The sequence below is a fragment of the Grammomys surdaster genome, unplaced genomic scaffold, assembly GCF_004785775.1.
Source record: "Grammomys surdaster isolate TR1022 unplaced genomic scaffold, NIH_TR_1.0 341, whole genome shotgun sequence".
In the NCBI taxonomy this organism is placed as follows: domain Eukaryota; kingdom Metazoa; phylum Chordata; class Mammalia; order Rodentia; family Muridae; genus Grammomys; species Grammomys surdaster.
The window spans coordinates 1,236,184-1,247,238 of record NW_021604760.1 but is presented as its reverse complement, the minus strand read 5'-3'; positions in this window follow the sequence as shown (position 1 = coordinate 1,247,238).

Genomic DNA, 11,055 nt, shown 5'->3' with positions numbered 1-11,055 from the left:
ATCTGCAAACACATGATAGAACACATTCAAGAGAGCAACCCTATCAAGGTAATCAGTGTATTAAGCCCTTGGGAGTTACAGTTATCACCCAATACGTAAAGCAACACATACTGTAGAGAAACTGCATGAATGTCATGAATGAGGTAAAGCCTTTCCAGGACAGTCATCTCTGAATACACAAAAGAAAATGTGCAGGAGAAAAACCTCATGAATTTAGTCAATGTGAGAAAGCCTTTGCATATCACAGTTGTCTCCAAATACATGAAGGTGCACATGGTGGAGAGAGGCCCTATGAGTGTAATGAATGTGGTAAAGCTTTTGCATGTCACTGTCCTCTCCAAATACTTCAAGGAATACACACGTTAGAGAAATCTTATAAATGAAATGAACCTGGAAAAGCCTGTTTATATCACTATAGATTCCAAAGACATAAAAGAACATATATTGGACAGAAACCTTGTGAATGTACCCAAGTTGGAAAATCCTGTACATGCCACGGTAGTCTCTGAATACAAAAATGAACACATACTAGAGAGAAACCTTCTGAAAATAATCAAAGTGTTAAAGCCTCTGCATGTCCTAATCATATTTAAATGCATGAAGGAATTCATAGTAGAAACGAACTGCTGTGATTTTAATATGCTTGGACCAAAGAAGTGGCAGTATTTAGATATTCAACCTTGTTGGAATTGATAGTACTGTCTTGAAGGAAGTGAATTCCTATGATGGTGGTCTTTGGAGAGCTGTTTGTTTTCTAAATGGAAAGAGAAGTAAAGGACTTGAAATTGGGGAGGTAGGGAAGTGGGAAAGATCCGAAAGGGGTTGAAGAGGGAAAACTGTGATCAGAGTATATTGTATGCCAAAAGCATCAATAAAAATATTTTAAGATAAGTAATTTAAAAATAAAGAACTTCAACATACTAGATAACCTATAACTCGATCAGGAAAGCCTAATGGTCAGTGCCATTTGTTGGGCACCCCTGTGCTAAAGCAATCTTTATTCAGTTTGGCTATTATCCCAATCACCTAAAAATTACAACCCATCAAGAATGTATGCAGAATGTATCCTCAAACATGTCTAAGTTCTTGGATGTGACACAGAGCACCATATCCATGACACAGAGCACCATATCCTGGCTTCCCTTTACTTAATGAAAGAATAGAAGTTTATATTTTCAACTACACTAGGACAGGAGCGGCTGGCTGGTCCCACGTAATTAGGCATTCTATTTCATTATCTAAGAAATGGTCTAAGTACAGCATTGTGGTTACAGGGATTCTGGGCTGAGAGGACAGTTGAGTGGGAAGGGTAGTGAACTTGGGGACCTGACTCAATCACCAATGCCACCAAAGAAAAACAAGGGTCACGTTATCTCATCACTCATTCACAGACACATGATCTTCAGTTCATTACTGAACCATTGTTTCTTTCCCTGAACCTGTAATTGCTTCATAGCAAAGAGCTAAATCATGGCAATTGTACAGAAAAAGCCTGACATAAAATTCAGTCTATACAATTTTATAGCATTTTTTGGTAATAGCAATCTTTCTAAACATTTAGTGAGACTGTATCTGCATATGTACCTGTAGATATAGATGTAATTATATGTATGAATAAAGAAGTATCTAGGATGTGGTAGTTACTCAAAAATAATAATATTATAATTGCTCGTGTTTTACACAAATTTTTATAAAGGGATACATCATCCTCAAGGAAAGTTAGTAGAGCTCAAGATATTCTATTTATTCATGCTTTTGTTATAATGTAGAACACCCAGCCTTGACACTGAGAGGTGGGGGTGGGCTTCACCCATCAATAGTTTCCATCATCTCCCTTCTAACCCGTCCTCACAAGCACACAATAAGTAAAAACAGCTTTGAGAAACATCCCTAAGCCATCCCTAAACCATATGCTATCCCCTACCCTTGCAAAGCTGACTGCCACCTCAAAGCCTCACCAATGCTGACTTTCTGGAACTACCTCTAGAGGGCGACTAAAGTCACCAAGGAAAGGTATATTAAAGTGACACGCATGAAGGAAGCCTGGAATAATTGTGCCTTTTAAATGCCCATCCACAACTGTACTGAGATATTATAAATGCTGTGTCTCTCAACAGATGGTGTTTTCCGGTGGGGAAATGAAAGGAGACCCAGTTCTCCTAAAACACTTCAGCACATGTAGTGTTCCTGGCGGACCCTGCATACCTTCATCACAGACACCTCCAGCATCTTCCCCGAACATGATTCTAAGCATGACTTTCATAACTTTCTTTGTGGGGGTTTGAGTGTCAGCCTGTCATAGGAAATAAATTGGGTGCCTTTTAATAGCCAAGTTCTAAAACAAGTGGATGGCTTTTATCGAGTTATTACACAATTCCCACTAAAGAAGAAAAGATGAAAAAGTACTTTGGTGCTGAAGAAGCTATCATGACAAACCAAGCCAGTTTGCAAGGGACTCTTCCAGGTTAGCACCGCCAAGTCCTTTGTGTCAGGCACACCAGGACTGTTGGTCACACTAACCAAAGCAAAGATGGGAGAATAAAAGCCAGTGTGTATTGGTTTTGAGTAGCTCTAAATAAAGATTTGTGGTCTTGCGTCCCAGGTACCTCACAGGGAGAGATCAATTATTTTGTTAAATAATTCTGAAATCCAGGGGCTCCATCTTTGAAAAGAGGAACCAAGTGCATCTTCAACTGAGGCTTTTATTAGTGAAAATAAATTTTTTTAAATGAGAAATTTCAGGAATTCAAGCCACTGAGTTCGTCTGCCCACCTCTTTCTTCCTGTTTGATCTTTGAAGATTAGCGTTCGGTACTTTTCGTGACATTTATATTGAGGAAGGAATATAAGATTATTAAAAGCAGAGAAACTCAATATTGGGAACGCACATCAAAAGGTCTTCAAGACAAAGAAGAGATCATGTGATTTGGAGCCCGTGACTAGAAGCATGTGTGCTGTGCGCTGCCCTGAGTTTTCTGGTTAACAGCGTAACATACGTCAAAACATGATTTAAAACACTTCTCGCAGCTGAGCTGACACTTGGCGAGCGTCCACCTCCTTTTGCTCTTGAGGATGGGGGTTCAAATCCAAACGAGGTTAGCACTTTGTACTGGGACATATTCCTGGTGGATGAGGAAAACAGTCTTTTCGTTGAAGTAAAATAAAAACATCTGTTCAGGTCCCGAGGGAAAGAATTATTTTTAAAAAGAAGGGGGTGGGGGATGGGAATGCCTGGTTTCAAAGCTGGAGACAGCTTCAGTAACATTGCATACGTCAAACAATTACACTGTCTGTTGCCTGGCTCACCAAGGACGATGAGAGTTTGTATGTGAGCTGCAGCTGGTCTTGAATTTTAAAGATTGCTCATCCATATTTATCCCCTTCCTTGTCTAAGGCCAGGTAGGAAGGGCTACTCACTGGTTTCAAGTTCTTTTTGAAGTAAAGCAAGATAAACACAGGACAGTAACTGACCAGTTTTCCATGGTATGATGCGTCTTGGTTATGTCCTCTGGATAGAAGCTGTACTTGATCAATATTGGTACAATAATATGAATACGAATTAAAGTTGAGCATCCTTAATACAAACATCCATAGTGTGAAGGGCTTCAAAATCTGAAACTTGCCGGGCGGTGGTGGTGCACGCCTTTAGTCCCAGCACTTGGGAGGCAGAGGCAGGCGAATTTCTGAGTTCGAGGCCAGCCTGGTCTACAGAGTGAGTTCCAGGACAGCCCGGGCTACACAGAGAAACCCTGTCTCGAAAAACAAAAAACAAACAAACAAACAAAATCTGAAACTTTCTGATTTACTAAGCAGATCAGCTTCAGATCTTGGTGTACTTTGGACTTCAGACTTGGGAGCTAGAAGTGCTGGCTCAGCAGAGGACATATAAATGTTCCAAAGTCAGAAAAACATGGAAAACGGTTCTAGTCCTAAGAATTTCAGATGAAGTAAACTCAAAACTGCATATGACTTACCATCTTAAAATAGCATCCATTGCTCACAACAGTTCCATCAACCTGACCCAGGCATGACTTGATGTCATTATCTGCTCAGAGTCTTACAGGGTGGACTGTTATGATCTGGAATTCAAGCCCCCTTCCAAGCTCATGGAAGTGTGGCAGAACTCCATGTCTTGCAGTTAGTGAACAGCCGCTCTGGGTCTCTTGTTGCTGTTCCCAGTTGCTCCTTGACATTCTTGGATGCTGCCCCCACCATCACCGGGCCGCTTCCATTTCCAATGCTAGCAACAGAGAATCTGCCATGCATGGATTCACCTGCATCTTCTGGAAGACCCTAGTCACATTAGAGCTGACTTGAGTCAATTATGCTCACACCACAAAAATTCCTCCTTTCAAAGGCAAGTGTCCCCTTTAACTTAACCACAGAACAAAACCCATCCTGTTCACAACCCTGAAGATACCACAAGGATTGTGTGTGTCTCTGTGTTTCTATGCCTGTCATAAAAGTAAAATACAAACCTTACCTTTCAAACCTGGAGGCCCATTTTTAGGAGTATAAGATGAAAGTACAAGTCTTAGAAGGCCCTACTTAAATTTCCTTTCCACCCAATGGGATAAAAATACTAAAGTACAACATATAATGAACTATTTCCCAATGGTGAAGCATGTTGAACAATATATAAGAACATATATATGTATAGTGTGTGTGTGTGTGTGTGTGTGTGTGTGTGTGTGTATTAGTAAGTAACAGAAATCAGAGATGGTTTTTAATGAATGGGCAATGTGTGATCAGGACACACCTTTAGTACCAAGTTAGGGATAGGCACTGTTCCACACAGCAATGATCTGCCCTTCCTGGACGGAACTATGAAAACTATGAGAGAGAACTACGAAAGCTAACAGGCTGGTTCCATGCACTTTTCCTGCCCCCAGCCAACCTCTAGGTTTCTCCTATAGGTGCTCACAACCACCCATAAGTCCCATTCAATACCCAGATTTCCTACGTACTCCTCCAGGGTCTAGCCTGGTGAATACCCCATACCACTCAATTCTCATTTTTCCACAACCCATTAGATTTATCCTGGGTCCCATAACCAGTGCAACAGCTTAATCTGGCCTTCCATGCCTTCTTTGCAGGGGAACTCTAGGCTCGTTCATGATCTTCCCTGACTATCTGCCAAACCACAGGACTCTCAGCCTATCTACCCTCAGTCCCTCTGTCCATTTCCAACCTCCAGACCCAACACATCTTCTCTTTTCCCACAACATGCTTCATCCATAACAAACTCAGAACTAACAAAGGAAGTCCACATGCCCAGATCTCATTGCAAGAATACCAAACAACATGAAATATCAAGCCAGCATCTTCTTTCCAAATCCTACCAGCCCTGTAGAAATACTTGCCAATGGTAATTACTTAGATGAATTCCAGGATATAGAATTTAAAAGAATCATAATCCTCATCAAAGAATTCAAGGAGTTTAAAGAAAACAGAAAGAAGCGGCTCAATGGAATCAAGGAGGAAGAGCTTAAGGAGAATAATCGTCTGAGTGATACCCAGGAAAACACAAGCATGCAGCTGATGGAAATGACAAAACCAATCCAAGACTTGAGAATGGAATTCAATTAGGAGATGAAAACACTGAAGAGGATCCAAACTAAAATGAAAATGGAATTTAAAAGCCCAATATCCCATCTAGAAAACTCAAAGGAAAGCCTTATGCATAGGAGGGATCACACAGAAGACAGAGTATCAAGTCTCAAGGACAAAATAGAAGGTCGAGACCAGGCTTGTTCTCAACTTCTTTGGGGGAATTGAATGACCCTTTCACAGGAGTCACCTAAGGCTATTGGAAAACAAATATTTTCACTAGTGTTAGGAACTGAGACACCAGTCCTCCATCCATCTCCAGGCAGGTACTCCCATGCAGATCTCCCATATATGAGTACCTGGCATGACAATATCATCCCAGCAACCCATCTCAGACAGCTGAAACAAATACAGGCATGAGAGACAGTGTTGGTGCCATAATGTACTTACTTATACAGACCAGTCACACATGTATAGAGAACAGCTATTATGTTGAAAGTAGCAGTATTTGGAGGTAAAAACAACCACACATGAGTTATAATTACTGGGTAAATGTAAAATCATGTACTGTAAAATCATCAACTACTGCATTGTGTGTGTTTGTGTGCATGGTACATGTTTATGTGTATGTATACCAACCATACATATAATAACTTAATCTGAGTAGCTCTTTAGTTTTTTTGTATTTATCTGTGGTTGATGTGACTACTGCCCTCATGTGATAGTAACAGGTATGTTAAAAAAAAACAAACATATCATAGGAAACTTTAATGAACAATATTGACTGAACTCTGCCATGTATCATCTGTCATAAAGACTATTGTAATATATTATTTTCATTAGGAAAACATCCCATGACAATAGATCATGTAGAGAAGAATGTTAAGAGAAAATATAGTAAGGATTTTTTTACACTATGGTTTTTCCTCAATAATTTCAGCAGGAATTGAGAAACGATAATGTTCTTTGTTGTGAAGTTCTATCAGTAGAATATATGAAACCAAACAAACTAAACCTCATTTTGATAACAAGCATCCAAGCTTTGCCAGCAAGGACAGAGACTGTTTTAGAAGCAAAGCTGAGGGACTCAAGAAAGCCAGACTGGACACTGGTGGCCAGTACCACAAACAAAATTTAGCAGCCATTTTTAATGGCACTCAGAATCACTAGAGCTAGGAAACCTCATATCATTGCTGAGGATTTATTATTGCCAGAAGCCAAAAATATTGTTTGAGTTATGATCATAGATGAATTTGTTATGCAATTGAGTACAGTTTTCTTATCTAACTGCACTTATCTAACCTTATCTAACTGTGGACATTGTCCACAGAATAGATGGCATGTCTGCTAATATTCTTGATCAGGTAATCCAGGAAATTAAATGTACTCCACTTCCAATATTTAGTATCCAGCTCAAGGAATCTGCAGATGTTGCAAACTGTTCACACTAACTAGCTTACATGAGGTGTATTAATGATAGCAACTTTAAAAATGAGTTTCATTTTTGCAAACCTCCTGAGACAACAACTACTGCACATGATATATTTGATGCAGTTGGTTCATTTCTGAAAGAGCATAAGATCTCTTAGGAAAAGGTTTGTGGTGTTTATACAGACAATGCTCCAGCTATTCTAGGATGGCCATCTGGATTTCAACGTCTGGTTGAGCCATAGAAAGTCATCAGAACTCACTGTATCATCAGCAAATATTAGCAATGAAGACGCTGACACGAGAGTAACAAGAAGTACTGAAAAGTGTCATAAGTTCTGTGATTTTTGTAAAGGCAAGCACTTTAAACTGTCGACTCTTTTTGAAACTGTCCAATTAGTTGGATTTGGCAAAGGAGCATCTACTATTTCACAGTGAAGTAAGATAATTGTGAGAGAAAAAGTTCTAAAACATGCTTTGGAGGATTGTGATAAACTCAAGACACCTTTTAATCAGATAGCAAAATCATAGGTTAGAAGCACTTTCAGTGATGTGATGGTTTGTATCTGCTCAGCCCAGGGAGTGGCACTATTAGAAGGTGTGGCCCTGTTGAAGTAGGTGTGTCACTGTGGGTGTGGGCTTTAAGACCCTCATCCTAGCTGCCTGGAAGCAGTATTCTGCTAGCAGTCTTCAGATGAAGATATAGAACTCTCAGCTCCTCCTCCACCATGTCTGCCTAGATGTTGCTAAGTCCCTGTTTTGATGATAATGTACTGAATCTCTGACCTGTAAGCCAGCCCCAATTAAAGGTTCTTATAAGAGTTATCTTGGTCATGGTGTCTGTTGACAGCAGTAAAACTCCAAGACATGAGATAAAGGTTAATTGCAGAAAATAGCTTACTTGATTGACAACTTTGCCATTTTGAATGAGTTAAATTTGTCACTGCAAGGACCAAACACAACATGCTTCATTTTGTCTGAAAAGATCCGATCATTCTAAATGAAGCTTCAGCTTTGGCAAAATAAAAGGAGTGGTGGGGGAGGTTAAAATTTTCATGTTGCCTACCTTATCTGCAGTCTTTGAGGAACATGACCTAGGGTCAGACAAAAGGATTATAATACCAATTTCTGTGTTCTTTCACAGAAATTACCTTACAGACAAAATCTCATCAAATTTTCCAAGTCTACCTGATATTCTGTTTGCACTTTTCAGAAACCCGTTCACAGTCAAAGCTGGTGCTCCCAGGCCAGTGCTGAGGAGTCCACTGGGCTTGCTGACAGCGGTACACTGAGAGCCGATCTCTCCACAGCGCCAGCTACACAATTCTGCATCAAGAGTTTGCATTCAGATCCTGTTCTGTCTATGGCTGTGTTACGCCTCCTCCTTCCCTTTCCAACAGTGTATCTCTGTGAAACAGGCTTTTCCAGCTTGTTAGTTATCAGATATAAATACAGAAGCAAACATCTTGTAGAAGGTGATCTTTGTTGTGCCCTTCCAAAGGCTGCCCAGAGAATTTCTTATCTTCTGAGAACGAAGCAATCTCATCTTTCTCAGTAATGTTGACTTTTTACACATAATATAGCAACGTAATTTACTGTCATTATATTGACACTGTTACCCATGCTACACCATGCTGCAAAGACAAAACTTCATTTATTTGTAATTGGAAACAAATATTACAATACAAAATTACATATTGTTTTTTGGAATCAATCCCTATGCTTTAATTATATTCAATTTGTATCAGTGAAAATATATCCTCCATATTAGCTATTTATATTAATGATTCATGACAATAGCAAAATTACAGTTATGAGGTAGCAACAAAAATAATCTTATGATTGGGGTTCACAGCATGAAGAACTGCATTAAAGGGTCAGGACGTTTGAGGTGTAAGAAGGTTGAGAACCATTGCTGGAGACCAAATAAACTAGGAACATGAAAAAATACAGGAAAAGGTCACACAGGAAATATTGGACACCATGGGAGGAAACAAACCTTCAAATTATAGGCATAGATAAGGGAGAAGAATCCCAAATCAATGGCATAGACCAGATCTTTAACAAGGTCACAGAAAAAAATTTCCCCAAACTAAGAAAATATATACTCATACAAATGCAAGCATATAGAACACTAAACAGACAAGACCAGAAAAGAAATTCCCTAGGCATATTATAGTTAAGATACTAAGTATACATAACAAAGACTGTGTATTGAAAGCTACAAGAGAAAAAAAGCAAAGCAAAAGAACAAATAAAACACAAGTCTCATATAAAGGAAAGCCCATCCGAATAACAATTGATTTCTCAACGAAAATCTGAAAGTTAGAGGAGCCTGGAGCAATTCATTTTAAGTCCTAAAGACTGTAGCAATCAAAATACTATACCCAGCAAAACTATCTGCAATGATTAAAGGAGACAGAATTTGTTTCAATGACATAAACAGCCTAAAGAAAATTATATTCAACAAACCAAACCTAAGGAAAATAAAAGCAGCATTATTTCATGATGAAGGGTGTGTGTATGGAGGAGAGGATGAGCACAGCAGAGAGACTATGAAAAAAATACAAAGCCATAATTATTAAAATGAAAATTACCACTGAGAACACAAACAACACTTCATGGATTATAGTAATAATTTAAAATGTCAGTGGCCTCAATTCTTTAATCAAAGACATAGACTGACTGGATAGATCAAGAAACCAAATGCTACCAGGCAGAGGTGGTGTGTCCCTTTAATCGAAGTGCTGGGGAGTCAGAGCCAGGTGGGTTTCTGAGTTCAAAGCCAGACTGGTCTACAGAGTGAATTCTGAGCAACAGGGCTACACAGAGAAACCCTGTCTCGAAAAACAAAACAAAACAAAACAAAACAAATCCATCTATCTGCCTACAAGAAACACACCATAGTTTTAAAGAAAAGCACCACCTTAGAGTAAAAGGATACAAAACAAAAATCAAAAAGCCACTTTAACCAAATGGATCCAGGAAGCAAGCATGTGTGACTCTTCTAATATCTAACAAAACAGACTTCACACTAGACCTAATCAGAACAGATAAAGAGGGACAGTTTAACTAAGGGAATGATTAACCAAGACCACATTGCTTTCCTAAACATATACGCACCAAACTCCGGAGCCCAATTTCATTTAAAAAAAATACTACTGAAATTACAAACACAGATTAACATCAATTTATTAATAGTTAAGTGATTTCAATACTCTGCTTTCTCCAATAGACAGATCATCTGGACAAAACAACAACAACAAACAGAAACACAAAAATTAATTGACATCCTACATCAAATGGACTTAACAGATACCTACAGAGTATTCTATTCAAATGCCAAAGACTATTCATTCTACTCAGTAGCACATGGAAGCTTTTCTAAAATAAACCACATCCTGGAACATAAAACAAATCTTTACAAATTAAAAAAGATTGAAATCATTCCTTGGATCCTATCTGACAATGCAATAAAATTTTAAATTGGAAACAAACAACAACAACAACAAAAACCCTTCTAGTAAATACACAAACTCATGGAGATTAAACAACTAAATAATGAATTTGTCAAAGGGGAAATCAAGAAAATAAAATATTTCCTGGAATTAAATGAAAATGAAAACATAATACATTATAACAAAACCTCTGGAACACATTGAAAGCAGTCCTACAAGAAGAATTTATATCTCAAAATGTCTACTTTAAAAAAAAACACAAATAAATGTCTTAATGGTTCAACTAAAAAAGCTGGAAGAACAAGAACAAATAAAATCTAAACCCAGTCAATGGCAATAAAATAAAATACAAACAACAAATCAATAAAGTAAAAAGAAAACAATACAAAGAATCAACAAATCTAAGAGCTGGTTCTTGAAGAAGATAAACAAAGTTGAGAGGCCTTTGACACAACTAACCAAAACAAAACTAATAAAATCAAGGACAACAACAGAATCAGAAAAGAACAGGAAAACATTACAATAGACATGAAAGAAATTAGAATATTATAAGGCACTATTTTTAAAACCATTAAGCTGGAAAACCTAAAAGAAATTAATGATTTTCTAGAGTCAGCCAA